The sequence below is a fragment of the Hyperoodon ampullatus genome (assembly GCF_949752795.1).
Source record: "Hyperoodon ampullatus genome assembly, chromosome: X".
In the NCBI taxonomy this organism is placed as follows: domain Eukaryota; kingdom Metazoa; phylum Chordata; class Mammalia; order Artiodactyla; family Ziphiidae; genus Hyperoodon; species Hyperoodon ampullatus.
In genome coordinates this window covers 63,088,806-63,111,307 of record NC_136913.1, presented here as the reverse complement: position 1 = coordinate 63,111,307, position 22,502 = coordinate 63,088,806, and the positions used below count along the sequence as shown (strand labels likewise).

At 36.6% G+C, this 22,502-nt stretch overlaps 1 pseudogene across 1 annotated transcript; it reads right to left on the bottom strand.

The window, feature by feature from the left end:
* Positions 1-3,558: 3,558 nt before the first annotated feature.
* LOC307069721 (dnaJ homolog subfamily B member 6-like) lies at positions 3,559-4,270 on the bottom strand (annotated as a pseudogene). Its single transcript has one exon. The product of its transcript is annotated as a dnaJ homolog subfamily B member 6-like (transcript).
* Between the last annotated feature and the right edge of the window lie 18,232 nt (positions 4,271-22,502).

The window sequence follows — 22,502 nt, the reverse complement described above, 5'->3', positions numbered from 1 at the left end:
ATGGAGCCCACGCACCAGAACTACTGAAGCCTGTGTGCCCTAGAGCCCACGCACCACAACTACTGAGCCCACGTGCTGCAACTACTGAAGCCCATGCACCTAGAGCCTGTTCTCTGCAACGAGAAGCCACCGCAATGAGAAGCCCATGCACCACAATGAAGAGTAGCCCCTGCTCACCGCAACTAGAGAAAGCCCACGTGCAGCAATGAAGACCCAACGCAGCCAAAATAAAAAGTCCTTTCTCTCTAGTGACAATTTTATTTCAAAGTCTATTTTGTCTGATATTAGCATATGAACTTCAGCTCTCTTGTGAGTACTGTTTCCGTACACTATATTTTTACTTTCAAACAATTTGTGTCATTAAAACTAAAGTATCTGTAGACAGCATTTAGTTGGATCATTTTTTAAAAAATCCATTCTGCTAATCTCTGCCTTTTAATTGGAGAGGTTAGTCCACTTACATCTAAAGTAATTATGGATAAGGAAGGACTTATTTGTAGCATTTGGATATTAATGTTCCATATCTTATGTCTTTTTGGTTTCTCCATACTTATTTTATTTCCTTTTTTAGTATTAAATAGATATTTTCTAGTGTATTATTTTCATTCCCTTGTCATTTATTTTACTATATCTTTTAGCCATTATCTTACTGGTTGCCTTAGGATTACAATTAACATCTTAACTTATAACAATCTAGTTCAGATTAACACTGACATAATTTCAATAGTATACATTTTGCTTGTACATATCTCCATTCCTCTCCCAATCTGTATGCTTCTATTGCCACAGAATACATCTTTACATGTTGTGTTCCCATTAATGCAGATTTATAATTACTGCTTTTTGCAACTGTCTTTTAAATCATATAGCGAAAAAGAAGTTATAAGCCAAAAATACAATAATACTGGCATTTACATTTACCTATTTAGTTACCTTTCCTGCTGTTCTTTATTTCTTCATGTCGAGTTGAGTTACTGTCTAGTATCCATATATTTCAAACTAAAGGACTCTCTTTAGCATTCATTAAAGGGCAGGTCTGCTAGTAAAAAAAACCCTCAGTTTTTGTAGATCTGGAAATGCCTTAATTTCTTTTTCATTTTTATTGTGGTAAAATATACATAATTTTTTTATCATTTTAGTCATTTGTAAGTGGCATTAAATATACTCACAATGTTTTGTAAACATCACTACTAAATCAATACCCAAAACATTTTCATCATCCCAACAAAACCCCCATACACATTAAACAAAAACTTGAGCTTATAACCCCATCCCTTGCCCCCAGCCTCTGGCAATCTCTGTTCTACTTTCTGTCTCTATGAATTTGCCTATTCTAGGTGTGTCATAAAAGTGAAAGGATACAATATTATATTTTCATCTGTATCTGGCTTATTTCACTAAGCATAATGTTTTCAAGGTTTACCCATGGTATATCCTATATCAAAATGTAATTCCTTTTTGTGACACAATTATATTCCATTGTATGAATATACCACATATAGTTTATCCATTCACCTGTTGATTGACACTTCGGTTGTTTCCACCTTTTGGTTATTGTGAATAATGCTGCTATGAAACTTGTTACAAATATCTGAGTTCCTGTTTTGAGTTCTTTTGGATATAAATCTAGGAGTGAAATTGCTGTATCATTTGGTAGTTCTATATTGAACCTTTTGAAAAATTGCCAAACTTTTTCATAGCAATTTCACCTTTTTACATTCCCACCAGAAATGCACAAAGATTCCAAATTCTCCATATTCTTGACAACACTTGTTTTCTTTTTTTTTAAATTATAGACATCCTTTGTAGGTGTGAAATGGTATCTCACTGTGGTTTTTATTTATATTTCCCTGATGACTAATCATGTTCAACATCTTTTCATGAACTTATCAGCAGGTTGTATATATTCTTTGGAGAAATGTGTACTTAAGACCTTTACCAATTTTGGGTGGGTTTGTTTGTCTTTCTATTGATGAGTTTTAAATGTTTTTATGTATCCTGGGTATTAATCTCTTATCAGATTTATGGTTTGAAAATATTCTATATAGCATTCTTCAGATTGTCTTTCTGCTTTCTTCATAGGATCATTTAACGCATAAAATTTCTTAATTTTCATGATGTCCCATTATTTTTTCATTTATCTCTTGTGCATTTGGTGTCATATTCATGAAATCATTGCCACATCCAATGTCATTAGGATTTTCTGCAGTGTTTTCTTCTAAGAGTTTTAAAGTTTTGCAATATAAATGTAGATATCTGATCCATTTTGAGTTAATTTATGTATATGGTATGAGGGTCGAGTTTCATTCTTTTACATGTGAATATCCATGCAGTTTTCCATGCACCAATTATGAAAAAATTGTCCTTTCCCTACTAAATGGTCTTGGCACATTTGTCAAAAACAAATCGATTATATATGTGAGGGTTTATTTCTGGCCTTTATATACTATTCCACCTATCTCTATGTCTGTCCTTAACACCAGTACCATCCTGTTTTACCTACTGTAGCTTTGTAGTAAGTTTTGAAGTTTGGAATTGCAAGTCCTCCAAATTTATTCATCTCTTTCAAGATTGTTTTCGCTAACATGGACTTGAGATTCCATATGAATTTTAGGATGGGTCTTTTTGATTTCTACCAAAAATGTCACTAAAATTCTGATGATTGCATTGAATCTGTAGATCATTTTGAGTAGCATTCTCATCTTAACAGTATTAAGTTTTCCAATCCATAAACACAGGATGTCTTTGCATTTATTTAGGTCTTCTTTAATTTCTCTCAGCAAAATGTTTTATAATTTTTGGTGTACTAGCATTTTGCCTAAATTTATTACTGAGAATTTAATTCATAAATTAATTAAATTAATTAAGTTTTTACAGGCCTCACTCAGGAAGGAATGCATCAAACACATTCACATTTCCATTCTTTTTTTTTAAGCAAATGACAAAGACCCAGCTTAACAGCTTTACTTTTTTAAACCTAAGCTTATCATTACATGTTTAAACAATTGTCAAAATGTACTAAGTGGCCAGCATTCATGCACAAGTAGAAAACATCCTCAATTTATATTAAATCAAAAGTGTGTTACCATTAATGCATTAATGTCTTTCACTACTAAATACTGAAAAAAATTGAATTTGTGTATGTATGTGTGTGTGTGTTTGTGTGTGTGTGTGTGTGTGTGTGTGTGTGTGTAAGATTCATCCTGGCAATACTGACTTCACAGCAGACTGACACTACTTGGCTCATGTTTCAAACACAATGCAAAAGAAGGTCTGTGCTGGTGTTAGTGTACAAAAGAATCAAAGCCACCTTAGATTACATTTAATAAAAAAAGCAATGTGCATATACAGATTTACAACAATTTTAAAGACCAAAAAATATGGAACTGTTATGTGGTCCCAAAAATAAACTTGAAAGCATATGACAAATAGGGGTTCCAGTGAACTGTTTATAAATACTTTACATTAGGTGCAGTTATACTAAAAGTTGAATTCATTTTAAATCTTCAAGAAATGTTCCTATATTTATAGTTTAACATTTCAGTTAAATGCATGCAATTACTCCTTATCCAAGCATAGCTGCTGCTCCTTGCATTTTATTGTTAAGGACTTTAACTGGCCATCTTTTTCAACTTCTAATCTTTCTTCACCATTCTTGACAATTCTCTTTGTAGTGATTTTTCTGCCATTAATTAATTTAGTAGAAGTTGACATAGATTTGCAGTTGCCCATCCCACTATCACCAAATGACATGGAAGAGAATGAAGTGAGTCCCCCATGACGTAGTGAACTGAACAATGTAAATTTTGGGTCCAAAGAAGAAAACATACCTCCAAAAGATGGAAATCCACTTAAGGCAGAGAAAAATGACCCTGTGCCCCAGCTTTTGTTGCCATGGGGCCCCTGCAATTACCAAATATGTTCTCAAGTGGGTCTTCAAAGAGGTCAAATAAAAAAAAGTATCTTCCACCAAAATATTCCCTGAAGACATCTGGATTAAGGAATCTGAAGCCAAACTCAAATGGCCTGTCAAAATGACTTCCACCTCCATCATTTGTTTTTAGCATATCTGTCATAGATGTCCCATTTTTTAATATGTGATAACATCTCAAACACCTCATATACCTTGGCTATTTGAATTTTCTCTCCTCTTTTTCTTCTCAAGATTTTTATCTGGTTGCTATGCTGATGCCTGTTTCCAAGAAGCCTTTTTAATATCCTTGGATGAAGCATGTCTCTGCATGCATAGAACTTCATAGTAATCCATCATGTTTTAGCAAGCTGTTGGAAGGAGTCCAAGGACGTGGAAGCAGGTGGATAGAAGCAGCAGCGATGGGGTGATGGCCTGGGTCTCCTGTTGGCTCTGGCATGGCTGTGCTGGTCATGGAGGTGCAGACGGCAGCTCCCCAAGATTTCCTTTCTCTCCTTGGATTTAGGCTTTTAGATATTATTATAAATGGAGTTCCATTCTTAATTTCATTTTGGATTGTTGCTGATGTACAGATATACATCTGATTTTTGTTTTCATTTGTACCCTGCAATTATGAAGAACTTGCTTTTTAGTTCTACTAGCTTTCTTGTGGATTCTTTTGAATTTTCGAAAGATTAGATCACATAATCTGTGAATAGAGGTAGCTTTACCCCTTCATTTCCAATGCTGATGCCCCCTTTTTTCTTGTATAATAGCTATTGCTAGTAATTCCAGTAAGACATGAATGGCAAATGATGAAAGTGGGTATCCTTGTCTTGTCAGTGATCTTAGGGGTAAAATTTGCAGTCTTTCATCAATGAGTATGATGTTAACTGTGGGTTTTTCATAAATGTACTGTATCATGTTGCAGAATTTTCCCTATATTCCCAGTTTTCAGAGTCTTTATCAAAAAAGGATGCTGGATTTTGTCAAATGCCTTTCCTGCATAAATTGAGATGATCATGAGGTTTTTTTTCCCTTTGCTCTATTCACATCATGTATTACATTGATTGATTTTCTTATGTTGAACCACCCTTGCATTCCTGGAATAAATTTGACTTGGTCATGGTGAGTAATCAATCCATTTAATATGCAACTGGATTTGGTTTTCTAATATTTTGTTGAGGACTTTTGCATCTATATTAATAAGGGATATTGATCTATAATTTTCTTCCTTGTTATGTCTTTATTTGGCTTTGTATCAGAGTAATGCTGTTCTCATAGAATGAGTTAGGAAGTACTTTAATTTTTTGAAAGAGTACTAAAAGTATTGTTTTTATTTCTTCTTTAAATGTTTGGTGGAAATCACCAAAATTAATTCAGGACTTAATTTTTTTGTCAGGTGTTATGTTAGTTATTCATTCTCTTTACTTGTTAGGTCTGTTGAGATTTTCTATTTCTTCTTGGGTCAGTTTAGGTGAATTGTGTATTTCAAGGAATTTATCCATTTCTTCTACATTATCTAATTTGCTGTACAATTTTTCATACTATTTTCTTACAATTCATTTAATTTTGTTAAGGTCAGTTGTTGTGTCACCACTTACATTTCTCATCTTAGTTATTTGTATGTACTCTCACTCCCTGTTTTTCCTTAGTCTTACTAAACATTTGGTGATTTTGTTTATCTTTCCAAGGAACCGTCTTCTAATTAATTTTCTCTATTGTTTGCTTAGTCTCTATTTTATCACTACTTTGATCTTTATTATTTCCTTCTTTCTGTTACCTTTGGGATAGTCTCTTTTTTTTTCTGGCTCCTTCAGGTGTGAAATTAGGTTACTGATCTGAGACCTTTATTCTTTTTTGATTTACATAATTACAGATATACATTTTCCTCTAACAACTGTTTTCACCGCATAGCATAATTTTAATGTGTTTTTATTTGCACTTGTCTCTAAGTATTTTCTAATTTCCATTACAATTTCTTCTTTGACCAATTGGCTGTTTGAGTGTGTTGTTTAATTTTAAAATATTTGTGATTTTATTAGTTCCTTCTGTTGTTGATATCTAACTTCATCCTGTTGTGATCAGTGAAGATACTTTGTATGATAACAATCTTTTTACATCTATTGAGACTTGTTTTGTAGCTTAAAATATACTCTGTCCTGGAGAAAGTTCCATGTGCATGTGAGAGAATGTGTAATCTGCTATTGTTGTGTAGAATGTACTTTATATATGTCTGTTAGGTGTATTTGGTTCAGAGTTGTTCAAGTCCTCTAACTCCTTACTTATTTTCTGTTCGGTTGCTATTTCCATTATAGAAAGAGAAGTATTGAAGCCTCTCATGCTCAGGAAGAACTATCTATTTCTTCCTTCAATTCTATCCAGTTTCCTTCATACATTTTGAGGATCTGTTATTAGGTTTGTAAATGTTTACAATTGTTATGTCTTCTTGTTGAATTGAATATTTTATTAATATATAACTCCTTCATCTACTATAAACTTCTTGATTTAAAATCTACTTTATTTCATATTAGTATAGACACCCCTGATCTCTTTCAGTTACTATTTGCATGGAGTCTTCTTCAATGTCAATATATTTGTGTGTTAGATCTAAAATGAGTCCCTTTTCTTTTTTTTATTTTTTTAACAAATTATTTTATTTATTTTTGGCTGCATTGGGACTTTGTTGCTGCATGTGGGCTTTCTCTAGTTGCGGCGAGCGGGGGCTACTCTTCCCTGCATTGTGTGTGCTTCTTATTGCGGTGGCTTCTCTTGCTGCGGAGCACAGGCTCTAGGCATGCGGGCTTCAGTAGCTGTGGCTCGCGGGCTTTAGAGCACAGGGTCAGTAGTTGTGGTGCACAGGTCCAGTTGCTCTGCAGCATGTGGGATCTTCCCAGACCAGGGATTGAACCCGTGTCCCCTGCATTGGCAGGCTGATTCTTAACCACTGTGCCACCAGGGAAGTCCCCATGAGTCTCTTTTAGATACAATATAGTTTGACGATGTTTTATCTATTCTGTCAAGCTATGTATTTTTTTTTTTTTTTTTTTGCCATATGCGGGCCTCTCACTGCTGTAGCCTCTCCCATTGGGGAGCACAGGCTCCAGATGCACAGGCTCAGCGGCCATGCCTCACGGGCCCAGCCACTCCGCGGCATGTGGGATCTTCCTGGACCGGGGCACAAACCCACCTCCCCTGCATCGGCAGGTGGACTCTCAACCACTGCGCCACCAGGGAAGCCCCAAGCTATGTCTTTTGATTAAAGATTTTATTCCTTTAAAATTCCAAGTAGTTATTAATCAGGAGGTACTTCTTCTGCTATTTTGCTATTTGTTTACTATATGCCTTATGGAATTTTTGTAACTCATTTCCTATCATTACTGACATCTTTTGTGTTTGGATGATTTTTTTTCTAGTGAAACATTTTGATTCCCTTCTCATTACTTTTAGTGTATATTCTATACATAGGTACTTTGTGGTTACACTGATCATTACATTTAGCACCTTAAGGTTATAACAGTCTAATTAGAATGTATACCACCCTCGAATGTAAGTTGGTGCAGCCACTATGGAAAACAGTACGGTGGTTCCTCAGAAAAGTAAAAATAGAATTACCATATGATGCAGCAATCCCAGTCCTGGGCATATAACCAGACAAAACTATAATTCAAAAAGATATATGCACCCCAATGTTCACAGCAGCACTATTAACAATAGCCAAAATATGGAAAAACCTAAATGTCTACTGACAGAAAATGGATAAAGAAGATGTGGTACATATAAACAATGGAATACTACTCAGCCATAAAAAGGAACAAAATAAGGCCATTTGCAGCAACCTGGATGCAAACAGAGATTATCATACTAAGTGAAGCAAGTCAGAAATAGAAAAATACCATATGATATTACATATATGTGGAATCTAAAATACGGCACAAATGAACCTATGTACAAAACAGAAACACACTCACAGACATAGAGATTAGACTTGTGATTGCCAAGGGGGATGGGGAGGGAGAGGGATGGACTGGAAATTTGGGGTTGGTAGATGCAAACTATTACACTTAGAATGGATTAACAAAAAGGTCCTACTGTATAGCAAGGGGTACTATATCCAATGTCCTGGATAAAACAAAATGGAAAAAAATATTAAAAAAAAGAATGTCTAGGGGGCTTCCCTGGTGGTGCAGTGGTTGAGAGACCACCTGCCAATGCAGGGGACATGGGTTCATGCCCCAGTCCAGGAAGATCCCACATGCCACGGAGCGGCTGGGCCCATAAGCCATGGCTGCTGAGCCTGTGCATCCAGAGCCTGTGCTCTGCAACGGGAGAGGCCACAACAGTGAGAGGCCCACGTACTGCCAAAATAAATATAAATAAATAAATAAATAAGAATGTCTATATGTGTATAATTGAGGCACTTTGCTGTACAGCAGAGATTGGCACAACATTGTAAATCAACTACACTTCAATTAAAAAACAAAAAAGAACGTATACCACCTTAACTTCAATATCATACAAAACCTCTGCTCCAGTAGAGCTCTGTCCTTCCCTCCTTCTATCATTGATGACATAGACTACATATTTATAAATTGTGTGCCCAATAAATAGAATGATAATTTTAATGCATTTATCTTTTCAATCATGTAGAAAATAAAAATTGGCATTACACATTTTCCCATTTATTTATCTTTACCAGATATTTATTTCACTAATATTTACTGATGTTGAACATTTTTTCATGTGCCTGTTGGCCATCTGTATGTCTTCTTTGGAAAATGTCTATTCATTTCCTCGGCCCCCCTTTTTAATCAGGTTGCTTGCTTTTGTTTTTGAGTTCTATGAATTCTTTATATATTTTGGATATTAACCCCTTATTGGATATATGATTTGCAAATATCTTCTCCCATTCAGTAGGCTCTCTTTTTGTTTTGTTGATGATTTCCTTTGATAGGCAGAAACTATTTAGTTTAATGTAGTCTCATTTGTTTATTTTTGTTTTGGTCCCCATGCCTGAGGAGACATATCCAGAAAGATAATGCTGAGACTGATTTCAAAGAGCATACTGCCTATGTTTTATTCTAGTTTTATGGTTCCAGTTCTTACATTCAAAGCTTACAAACAATCCATTTTCAGGTGACTTTTGTTTATGGTGAAACAAGGTGATCTAGTTTCATTTTTCTTTTTGCTTTGCATGTGACTGTCAAGTTTCCCCAACATCATTTACTGAAAAGAGTATTGTTTCTCCATTGTATGTTCTTTGCTACTTTATCATAAATTAATTGTCCACATATGTCTGGGTTTCTGCTAATACCATGCTGTTTTGATTACTATACCTTTGTAATACACTTTGAAAGTAGAGAGTGTCACACCTCCAGATTTGATCTTTTTTCTCAAGGTTGCTTTGACTATTTGGGGTATTTTGTGGTTCCACATAAATTTTAGAATCTTTTTGTTCTATTTCTGTGAAAAATGTCCTTAAGATTCAGACAGGAATTGCACTGAATGTATAGATTCTTTTAAATAATATGGACATTTAAACAATGTGAATTATTCCAATCAATGAGCAGGAAATATTTTTCCATTTACTTGTGTCTTCTTCAACAATATCTTCTACTCTTCAGAGTACAGTTATTTCACCTTGTTAAATTTGTTCCTGGGTGTATTATTCTTTTTGATACAACTGTAAATGGGATAGTCTTCTTCACTTCTCTTTCTGATAGCTCATTATTACTGTATAGAAATTCAACAGATTTCTGTGTATTAATTTTCTATTCTGCAACTTTACTGAATCCATCTCTTATTTATAATAGTTTTTTGGTGAAGTCTTTAGAACTTGATGATCTGTCTTTTGATGAAATTGGGATGCTAAAGTTCCCTGCCATTACTGTATTGTCAAATTTTCCCTTTATATCTGTATTTGCTTTATATACTTAGGTGCTCCTACATTGGATTCATAAATGTTAAAAAGTAAAATATACACTTCTTGTATTCATCCCTCTATCATAATATAATGCCTTTGTCTTTTGTTAGACTTTGCTTTAAAGATTTTTTCTGATATTATTGCTACCACCCCTTTCTTATCATTTCCATCTGCATAAAATATCTTTTTCCATCGCTTCATTTTCAGTATGCATGTGTCTTTAGTTCTGAAGTGAGTCTCTTGTAAGCATCATATAGGTGGGTCTTGTTTTTTTTATCCAGCCATCCTATGTCTTTTTTTGTGTGTGTGTGGTATGCGGGCCTCTCACTGTTGTGGCCTCTCCCGTTGCGGAGCACAGGCTCCGGACGCGCAGGCTTAGCGGCCATGGCTCACGGGCCCAGCCGCTCCGTGGCATGTGGGATCTTCCCGGACCGGGGCACGAACCCGTGTCCCCTGCATCGGCAGGCAGACTCTCAACCACTGCGCCACCAGGGAAGCCCACCCTATGTCTTTTGATTGGAGCATTTAGTCCACTGACATTTAAAGTAATTATTGATAGTTATGTACTTATACCTGTTTTCTGATTATTTTTGTCAGTTTTCCCTGTTCTTTTCCTCTTCTTTTAGGTTCTCCCCATTTAGTTTGATGATTTCCTTTATCAGTATGCTTGTGTTCATTTTTCTCATTGACAGTAACACAATAAAAGTAGGGGACTTTAACACCCTCCTTACATAAATGGATAGATAATCCAGACAAAAAATAAACAATAAAATACTGGCCTTAAATGACACATTAGACCAGTTGTACTTAATCGATATATATATAAAGCATTACAACCAAAAGCAGCAGCATACACATTCTTTTCAAGTGTGCATGGAATATTCTCCAGGATAGATCACATGCTAGGCCACAAAACAAGCCTCAGTAAATTTAAGAAAATTGGAATCATATCAAGCGTCTTTTCCGACCACAATGCTATGAGACTAGACATCAACTACAAGAAGAAAACTGCAAAAAACACAAACATGTGAAGGCAAAACTATATGGACTAAACAATCAATGGATCACTGAAGAAATCAAAATGGAAATTTAAAAAACTACCTACAGACAAATGAAAATGAAAACACAACAGTCCAAAACCTATGAGATGCAGCAAAAGCAGTTATAAGAGAGAAGTTTACACTGACACAAGCTTACCTCAGGAAACAAGAAAAATATCAAACAACATAACCTTATACCTAAAGGAACTAGAGAAAGAAAAACAAATAAAACCCAAAATTAGAAGTAAAGAAATCGGGACTTCCCTGGTGGAGCAGTGGTTGGGAATCTACCTGCCAATGCAGGGGACATGGGCTCGATCCCTGGTAAGGGAAGATCCCACATGCCATGCAGCAACTAAGCCCATGCGCCACAACTACTGAGTCTGCACTCTAGAGCCCGTGAGCCACAACTACTGAGCTCGCATGCCACAACTACTGTAGCCCACATGCCTAGAGCCCAAGCTCCACAACGAGAAGCCACTGCAATGAGAAGCCTGCACACCACAATGAAGAGTAGCCCACACTCACTGCACCTAGAGAAAGCCCACATGCAGCAACAAAGAGCCAATGAAGCCAAAAATTAATTAATTAAGAAAAGAAGTATGAGGTATCACCTCACACCAGTCAGAGTGGCCATCATTAATAAATCTACAAACAATAAATGCTGGAGAGGGTGTGGAGAAAAGTGAACCCTCTTGCACTGTTGGTAGGAATGTAAATTGATACAGTCACTATGGAGAACAGCATGGAGGTTCCTTAAAAAAATAAAAATAGATATGACCATATGACCCAGCAATCCCACTACTGGGCATATACCCTGAGAAAACCATAATTCAAAAAGAGCCATGTACCACAATGTTCATTGCAGCTCTATTTACAATAGCCAGGACATGGAAGCAACCTAAGTGTCCACTGACAGATGAATGGATAAAGAAGATGTGGCACATAGATACAATGGACTATTACTCAGCCATACAAAGAAACGAAATTGAGTTATTTGTAGTGAAGTGGATGGACCTAGAGTCTGTCATACAGAGTGAAGTCAGAAAGAGAAAAACAAACATCATATGCTAACACATATATATGGAGTCTAAAAACAAACCAAAAAAAAAAAGGTTATGAAGAACCTAGGAGCAGGACAGGAATAAAGACGCAGATGAAGACAACAGATTTGAGAACACTGGGAGGGGAGAGGGTAAGCTGGGACGAAGTGAGAGGGTGGCATGGACTAATATATACTACCAAATATAAAATAGATAGCTAGTGGGAAGCAGCTGCATAGCACAGGGAGATCAGCTCGGTGCTTTGTGACCACCTAGAGGGGTGGGATGCGGGGTTGGGAGGGAGATGCAAGAGGGAGGAGATATGGGGATATATGTATATGTATAGCTGATTCACTTTGTTATAAAGCAGAAACTAACATACCATTGTAAAGCAATTATACTCCAGTAAAGATGTTTTAAAAAAAAGAATTAAAGAAATCATAAAGATCAGAGCAGAAATAAGTGAAATAGAGACTAAAATAAATAGAAAAGATCAATGAAACTAAAAGCTGTTTTTTTTAAGATAAACAAAATTGATAAACCTTTAGCCAGACTCATCAAGAAAAAAAGGGAGAGGGCCCAAATCAATAAAATAAGAAATGAAAAAGGAGAAGTTACAGCTGACACCACAGAAACACCAAGGATCATAAGAGACTACTACAAACAACTATATGCCAATAAAATGAACAACCAAGAAGAAATGGACAAATTCTTACAAATGTACAATCTTCCAAGACTGAACCAGTAAGAAATACAAAATACGAACAGACCAGTTACCAGTAATGAAACTGAATCAGTAATTTAAAAACTCACAACAAACAAAAGTCCAGGACCAGATGGCTGCACAGGTGAATTCTACGAAACAGTTAAAGAAGAGTTAACACCTACACTTCTTAACGGATTCCAAAAAACTGCAGATGAAGGGACACTTCAAAACTCATTCTATGAAGCCAGCATCACTCTGATACCAAAACGAGACAAAGGTATCACAAGAAAAAGAAAATTACAGACAAATATAACTAACAGACATAGATGTAAAAATCCTCAACAAAATATTAGCAAACCGAATCCAACAATACATTACAAGGATCACACACCATGACCAAGTGGGATATATCCCAGGGATGCAAGGATTTTTCAACATCCACAAATCAATCAATGTGATACACCACATTAACAAATTGAATAAAAACCATATGATTGGGTTTCCATGGTGGCGCAGTGGTTGAGAGCCTGCCTGCCTATGCAGGGGACACGGGTTCGTGCCCCAATCTGGGAGGATCCCATATGCTGAGGAGCGGCTGGGCCTGTGAGCCATGGCCGCTGAGCCTGCGCATCCGGAGCCTGTGCTCCACAACGGGAGAGGCCACAGCAGTGAGAGGCCCGTGTACCGCAAAAACAAAAAAACAAAAAAAACAAAAACAAACAAACAAAAAAAAACATATGATTATATCAACTGATGCAAAAAAAGCTTTTGACAAAATTCAACATCCATTTAGGATAAAAACTATCCAGACTGTGGGCCTACAAGGAACATACCTCAACATAATAAAGGCCATATATGAGAAACCCACAGCAGACATCATACTCAACAGTGAAAAGTTGAAAGCGTTTTCTCTAAGATTGGGAACAAGACAAGGACGCCCACTCTCACCACTTTTATTCACCATAGTATCAGAAGTCCTAGTCATAGCAATCAGAGAAGAAAAAGAAATAAAAGGAATTCAAGTTACTATACTTTTCAAGTTTAAATATTCTATTTAGTTACTCTTTATATAATTTCTATCTTTTTATTGATATTCTCACTTTGGTGAGACATTTTCTCATACTTTTCTTTAGTTTGTTAGATAATAGTTTCCTTTAGCTCTTTGAACACTTCAAAACTCATTTTATTAAACTCATTTAAAACAACCAACTTAAAGTCTGTCTAGAAATACATTTGTGCTTCCTCAAGCATGTTTGTATTGATTTTTCTCCTGTTAATGTGCCGTATTTTCTTTTTTTATATAATTTATTTATCTTTGGCTGCGTTGGGTCTTCATTGCTGCATGTGGGCTTTCTCTAGTTGTGGCGAGCAGGGGCTACTCTTCATTGCGGTGTGTGGGCTTCTCATTGAGGTGGCTTCTCTTTGTTGTGGAGCATGGGCTGTAGGTGAGCAGGCTTCAGTATTTGTGGCACGCAGGCTCAGTAGTTGTGGCTTGCAGGCTCTAAAGCACAGGCTCAGTAGTTGTGGCACATGGGCTTAGTTGCTGCATGGCATGTGGGATCTTCCTGGACTAGGGCTCAAACCCATGTCCCCTGCATTGGCAGGCAGATTCTTAACCACTGTGCCACCAGGGAAGTCCCATATTTTATTAAAATGTCTTTTAGATTTTTCTTGAAAAGTGGACATTTTGAATATTATAATATGGCAGCTACAGAAATTAGATTCTCACCTCTCCCCAGTTTTTATTAATGCTGCCTATTGATCTTTTAGTGACTTTTTTGAAAAAAAAAATCCTCAAATTCATTTTAAATGGTAGCCTTTTAATACATTCTTTTCTTAAATTTTATTGAAGTATAGTTAATTTACAATGTTGTGTTAATTTCTGCTGTACAGCAAAGTGACTCAGTTATACATATATATATATATATATATATATATATATATATATATGTTCTTTTTCACATTCTTTTCCATTATGGTTTATCACAATATATTGAATATAGTTCCCTGTGCTATACAGTAGGACCTTGTTGTTTATCCATCCTATACATAATAGTTTACATCTGCTAATCCCAAACTCCCAATACTTCCCTCCCTTACTCCCCTCCTCACTGGCAACCACAAGTCTGTTCTCTATGTCTGTGAGTCTGTTTCTGTTTCATAGATATGTTCATTTGTGTCATATTTTAGATTCCACATATAAGTGATATCATATGGTATTTGTCTTTCTCTTCCTAAATTACTTCACTTAGTTAATTACATAATAGTTTACATCTGCTAATCCCAAACTCCCAATACTTCCCTCCCTTACTCCCCTCCTCACTGGCAACCACAAGTCTGTTCTCTATGTCTGTTTCTGTTTCATAGATATGTTCATTTGTGTCATATTTTAGATTCCACATATAAGTGATATCATATGGTATTTGTCTTTCTCTTCCTAAATTACTTCACTTAGTTAATTTAAGCTTTCTTAATAATGTTGTTTCTTCTTACTAAATCCCATGCAAGTGAATATGTTTTTAGATCACTGTCCTTGAGCCGTTTTCTGCATTATTGTTGTATTTTCCCCAGTTCCTCTCAACAGTCATTTGAATCTATCTACTTGTGGTTCTTTTACTTCATAGATATTAACATGCATGGTTCTTTACTGAAGGATTCTGTCCTTGCATTTTAGTCTACTTGTATTTTTATCAACCCTCTATAATATTTTAATGGATTTGTTAATATTCATTTTCCTTTTTTATAGCTTAATAAAGATGCTACAGAAACCGAACCAAGTATAAGACCGGGTCCACAGAGCTCAGCAGTGCAGATGGATGTCAAAGATGAAGAGACTTGCTGGAACGTGATTAAACCCTTCTTCAGGAATGACTCAAAGCTGAGATACTTAGAGAAAGGGGAAGATAAAACACCACTCTGTAGAGCAACATGACTGTTTTACTTCAGCTACCACAATCTTTCAATGAGTTTACAAACCACATTACTAATGTATGTGGTAAGCTGTTACTTATAACCAGTCTGCTATTAATCTCCAAACTTTCTAACTGAAGCTGGAATGGAAAAAAACATTAGAATGACCAAGTTACTCAATCACCTAAGCTAAAACCATACCACTTAAATAAATAATGAGATGCTTCTTAAATTTACACCAAGCATTCTATTCTTTCCCATCAATTAAAACTATTATCCCACAGTTTGTTGAGTTTAAAATAATAATATAAATAACCACTAAAAATATACTAGCAAAACTGAATAAAGGCATGAATGTGTGTGTGTGTGTGTGTGAAAGGGAAAAGAGACAGAGTAGTTATTTGCATAGCTGCATAATTATTTCAATATTCCTTTCATTTTACACATTTCTTTTTATAGAGGTCTCATTATTACATAAATACAGTTGACTCTTGAATAATGTGGGGGCTAGGGGCACCAAACCCTCATTCAGTCAAATACCTGCGTATAACTTTTGACTCCCTAAAAACTTTACTAATAGCCAACTGTTGACCAGAAGTCTTACTGATAACATTAAGTCAATTAACACATATTTGTACGCTGTATGTATTTTATACTACATTCTTACCATAAAGTAAGCTAGCGAAAAGAGAATGTTATTAAGAAAATCATAAGAGAAAATACATTTACAGTACTGTAATATATTGATACCATAAGTTTACATCATTTGTTTACAAGATGAATCATCTGTGAGTACCCACAACGCTCTTATATGATACAAAACACTTTAGATGTTATACATATTATTAACACTAGACATCAAAAATGAAACAATGTGAAAAAAGATATTAATATTTATTTACAGGTATAATGATTCACACATTGATAACAAAGATTGCTTTATGGTAGCCTAGTGTAATCAATATGATAGCCTATACACTAATGAATGAAATGTTATAAAAATTTTATGGTATAAAATATTACAGTCACATTCATAATACAGTACTGGAAAGGTTATTACACTTTTAAAAAACCACTTATCTGTGATAAGGCTGATGCACAGTTTCTCCAATAACAAGAGGCATACTGTAATGTCATTCTTTGAAAGTAAAGTTATAAAATAGTAAGAATACTAACCCACTATTAATTTTATATTAAATGTCATTCACATTATGCCTATGTAAGGATAGGTTACCCAGCTCAATACAAGTCTTGTACGGGATGTTATATACAATGAATTTTTAGGGGATGATGATGACGATGGTGACTAAAAAGGTCTCATAGAGTTTTTGCTGGAAGTTTATTAGATTTTCATATGAAGACACTCACAGACATACACAATAGATACGTTTCTAAACTGTAGAGAATGATGATTATTTGCTATCATTAAGTGAAAGCGGATCATCGTAAATTCTTCATCTTCATCATCTTCATATTGACTGGACTGAGGAGGATGAGGAGGGTTTGGCCTTGCAGTCTCAGGGATGGCAGAGGCAGAAGGGGAGGCAGGAGAGGCAGGCACACTCGGTGCAACATTACAGAAATACATGATAATTTGTCTGACTTTTTTGCCTTTTCATTTCTCTAAAACTGTTTCTATATGGTACTAATCCTTCTTCCAAGATTTGCTTTAGTTTCAGCACCTGTATCATATAAGGGTCCCTGTCATAAAAGAAGGCAAAAGCAGTCTTGAATAACTGGAACACTGCTAGATTGTCTAACGTCAATTTGTTTTCTGGCACTGCTTCTAAGTCTTCTTACTTGTCGTCTGGCACTGGTTCAGAAGCACTCATCTCCATCAAGTTGTCATCTGTTAATTCCTCTGGTGTGGTGTCTGTTAGCTCTTGAATTTCTCCATAGATCCATATCTTGAATCACTCACTCCCCCCATCTTTTTGGCCATATCCACAATCTATTTCATGATTTCTTTGATGGCTCTGTCATAAATCCTGTGAAGTCATGCACAACATCTGGACAGTTTTATTTCCAGCAGGAATTTATTGTTTTGGGCTTGATGCCTTTCATGGCTTTTTCTATAACAACAATGGCATCTTCAATGGTGTACTCCTTCCAGACTTTCATGATGTTCTCTCTATCGTGGTTCTCTTCTATAGCGTTGACAATCTTTCCCATACAGTACTGTGTGTAATGAGCCTTAAAGGTCCTTATGACCCTCAGACCTAGAGGCTGAATTAGAGACGTGTATTTGGGGGCATAAACCACTTTGACGCCCTCAGTATTGAACTCATGGAGTTCTGGATGGCCAGGGGCATTGTCCAATATCAAAAGAAACTCAGAAGGCCATCCCTTACTGGCAAAGTATTTCCTGACTTCAGGGACAAAGCATTAATGGAACCAATCCAGAAAAAAAAGGTTGTCGTCCAGTCCTTGTTGTACAACCAAAAGACTGGCAGCTGGTGTTTATCTTTTCCCTTCAAGGCTCGGGGGTTAGCTGCTCTATAGGGTAAAGGCAGTCCTGTTCATAAACCCGACTCCATTTGCACAAAACAGTAGAGTTATCCTACCCGTTCCTGCCTTAAATTCTGATAGTTGCTTCTCTTCCTTACTAATAAAAGTCCTTTGTGGCATTTTCCCCCCAGAATAGGGCACTTTTGTCTGCATTAAAAACCTGTTCAAGAAGATATCCTTTCAGCAGGACAGTGGCCATGGACGTTGGAATCCGCTAAGGAGTGTGTAACAACTCACCTGCCAAATTAACTAGCCCTGAAAATGGATGGCGCTGGAGAGTCGGGCACATGCCTGACTGTTGCACAGATGGCCAACAAACACATGAAAAGAAGCTCAACATCACTAAGTACTAGAGAGATGTAAATCAAAACTACAATGAAGTATCACCTCACACCAGTCAGAACGGCCATCAGCAAAAAAATCTACAAACAATAAATGCTGGAGAGGATGTGGAGAAAAGGGAACCCTCCTACTCTGTTGGTGGGAATGTAAATTGGTACAGCCACTATGGAGAACAGTATGGAGGTTCCTAAAAAAGCTAAAAATAGAACTACTATATGACACAGCAATCCCACTACTGGGCATATACCCAGAGAAAACCATAATTTGAAATGATGCATGCACCCCGATGTTCATTTCAGCACTATTTACAATAGCCGGGACATGGAAGCAACCTAAACATCCATCAACCGAGGAATGGATAAAGAAGATGTGGTACATATATACAATGTAATATTACTCAGCCATTAAAAGGAACGAAATTGGGTCATTTGCAGAGACGTGGATGGACCTAGAGACTGTCATACAGAATCAAGTCAGAAAAACAAATATCATATAATATCACTTATATGTGGAATCTAGAAAATGGTACAGATGAACTTATTTGCAAAGCAGAAATAGAGACACAGATGTAAAGAACTTACGGATACCAAGGGGGGAATGGGGGTGGGATGAATTGGGAGATTGGGACTGACATATATACATTATTATGTATAAAATAGATAACTAATGAGAACCTACTGTATAGCACAGGGAACTCTACTCAGTGCTGTGTGGTGACCTAAGTGGGAATGAAATCTAAAAAAGAGGGGATATATGTATATGTATAACTGATTCACTTTGCTGTACAGCAGGAACACAACATTGTAAAGCAACTATACTCCAATAAGAATTAATTAAAAATAAATAAAATACATATTTTTTAAAAAGACATCCTTTCTCCTCAGTGATTTTCTTAATGGTATCTGGAAACTTGTCTGCTGCCTCTTCATTAGCAGAAGTTGGTTCTCTTGTTATCCTGACATTTTTAAAGCCAAACCTCTTTCTAAAATGATCAAACCATCCTTTGCTGGCATTAAATTCTCCAGCTTTAGATCCTTCACCTTCCTTTTGCTTTGCCATATAGTGACTGCTTTATTTTGAATCATATTAGAGTCTATAGGCATGACTTTCTTATACCAATCCTGCACCCACATAGAAGCTGCATTTTCAATAGGAGATAAAAAGTTATTTCACAAAAAGTGCAAGGTTTTTAGGTCTGTTGCTAGCCACAGCAAGGACTTTATGAATTAGTTTTCTTTTCTTTTCTTACAATGGTCCTTATACTGGATTTATCTTGAAATGGCAGGTGCATGTCAAGCAATTCAACTTTTTCTTGTAATGTCACGACTTTTTTCTGTTTCTTGGGAGCACTTCCAGCATCACTAGTAGCACTTCGAATGGGTCCCATGATGTTATACAAGGTTTACTGTATTGCACTAAACATGAAAAATACACAAAAACAGGGCTTCCCTGGTGGCGCTGTGGTTGCGAGTCTGCCTGCCAATGCAGGGGACACGGGTTTGTAACCCGGTCCGGAAGGATCCCACATGCCGCGGAGCAGCTGGGCCCATGAGCCATGGCCACTGAGCCAGTGCGTCCGGAGCCTGTGCTCCACAGCGGGAGAGGCCACAACAGTGAGAGGCCCGCATACCACAAAAAAAAAAAAAAAAAAAAACAAGGAGAAATCACTTTTTACTGTTATGCAATTTACTGGGGACAACTCACTCACACAAAGATGATTAACATCACACAGCGTTTCAAGCAGATCCTCCCAACACTTGCTCTCACCACAATAGCAATAGGAGGTGGCTACAAAATACAAGTGATGGTACACGACTCAGGAGGACTATATCACAAAAGGCACTGGAGGCTTCTTCCTTGCTCTCTGTCTTGGATTGTTCACTCTGGGAAAAGCCAACTGCTATATGCTGAGGCCCACATAGAAGGAATGAAATATTCCTACCAAAAGCAATGTGACTGAGCAATCTTATAAGTGAATCCCACAACCCAGTCAAACCTTCATATGGTTCCAGTCTCAACAGACTCCCTGGCTCCAATATTCTGAGAAATGCTGTGCCAGAACTATTAGCTAAGCTATACCTGAATTTCTAACCCCTACAAACTGTGAGGTAATTAATGTTTGTAGTTTTAAGCCTTCATATTTTGGGCCAATTTTTTACACAACAGTAGATATCTCATAAACCTACTTGTAAAGAAAACAAAAGTTTTAAAATTTTAGGAGCGATCCTGAAAAATATACTAGATGATAATCCTTTCCAAAGCTAATCAAAAAAGGTATTTGTAGAAGAACAGGTTAAAGACTTCAAATAGATTGTAGACATAGACAGCTTCACATTAAACTTTATATTAGTTTTCTATTCCTGGCTAAAAATTACCATGAAGTTAACAGCTTTAAATAACACACATTTTTTATATTGTGTTATGTGTTGGCCAAGGATCTGGGACAGCTTAGCTGCCTCTACTGCTTAGGGTCTCACAAGACTGTAATCAAGGTGTTGGCTGGGCTGGGTTCTCATCTGGAGGAATAGTTAGGAAAAGAATATACTTCCAAGTTCATTCAGGTTGTTGGCAGAACTCATGTTCTTGTGGCTATATAACCAAATTTCCTGACATTTTGCTGGCTGCCAGCAGGAGACTACCCTTAGGTCCTAAATAATGCACACAGTTCCTGTTTCCCATGTGTCCCCCCAAAATAACTGCTTACATTGTCAAACCAGCAATGACTTTCTTCCTCCAGTCTGATATAAGATAGTCTTACATAACATGATATAATCATAGAAGTGACTTTTGGTCACATAACATAACCTAATCAAGTGAATGACATTCCATCACCTCTGCCATTGTTTACAGTTTGCTATTGGTTGGAAGTCACAGGTACTGTGTGCACACAAGGGGAGGGGAATAGACAAAGGTGTAAACACTAGTAGACAAGAAAATACTGGGGGTTACCTTATGGTTTGTCTGCCACAAACCTATTTTAAAAACAGGACCAAGAGTTGCTGTTATTTAGAATTGATATTTCCCAGACCTAAGAAGATACCCAACTACTATATATATATGTATAATAGTTTATCTTTACTTACTTTTCAATATTTTTATTAATGCCTGCAATTTACTCTTCTATAATTGGCATGTTTAACATTGTTACAGTAAAAACTATTAACTTTAGTTCTAATAGTCTACAAAAATCTTGATGACACTTGTAAATACATTTGAAAATATATTATTTTTGGAATAAGTTATCATGAATATGGCTCAGCTTAAAAACACTGCCAAGTGGTTATAATGGTTCTCAAATAAATTTCCCATACTGAGGTATAATTGCTCTACTGGTATATTTTTCTAATTATAATTGCTCTAACATTTTAAGGTTAACTTTTTTTTTTTTTGCAGTACACGGGCCTCTCACTGTTGTGGCCTCTCCCATTGTGGAGCACAGGCTCCGGACGCGCAGGCTCAGTGGCCATGGCTCACAGGCCTAGCTGCTCCGTGGCATGTGGGATCTTCCCAGACTGGGGCACGAACCCATGTCCTCTGCATCGGCAGGCAGACTCTCAACCACTGAGCCACCAGGGAAGCCCCTAAGGTTAACTTTTGAAAATATTATGAAATAGACATGAGAATTTTAAATCTAATACTTGAAAGTATGTCTTTAAAAATTAATTTGAGCATCCTAATTCTGAGATTTCAATTTCAAAGTGGTGTTTTTTCTACTCCTTCACTTTACACATTCATATAAAGTAGTTATATTAGTCAGGGTTCCCCTTAGAAACAGAACCAGAAGGATATAAAACAAATATATGAAGAGATTTATTATAGGAATTGTCTCATGTGGCAACACAGGCTGAGAAGTCCCACGGTCTGCTGTCAGCAAGCTGGAGGCTCAGGAAAGCTGGTGGTATAATTCAGTCCAAGTCTGAAGTCCTGGGAACCGGGGGAACCAATGATGTAACTCCCACTCCAAGACTGAAACTCTAGGGGAGAAGAGAGGTGGTGGTGTAAATCCTGGAGTGTGAAAGCCTGAGAACCAGGAGCTCCAATGTCTGACAGCAGGAAAGAATTCACTCTTCCTTTGCCTTTTTGTTCTATTCTGGCACATGGGTGAGGGCGGATATCCTTT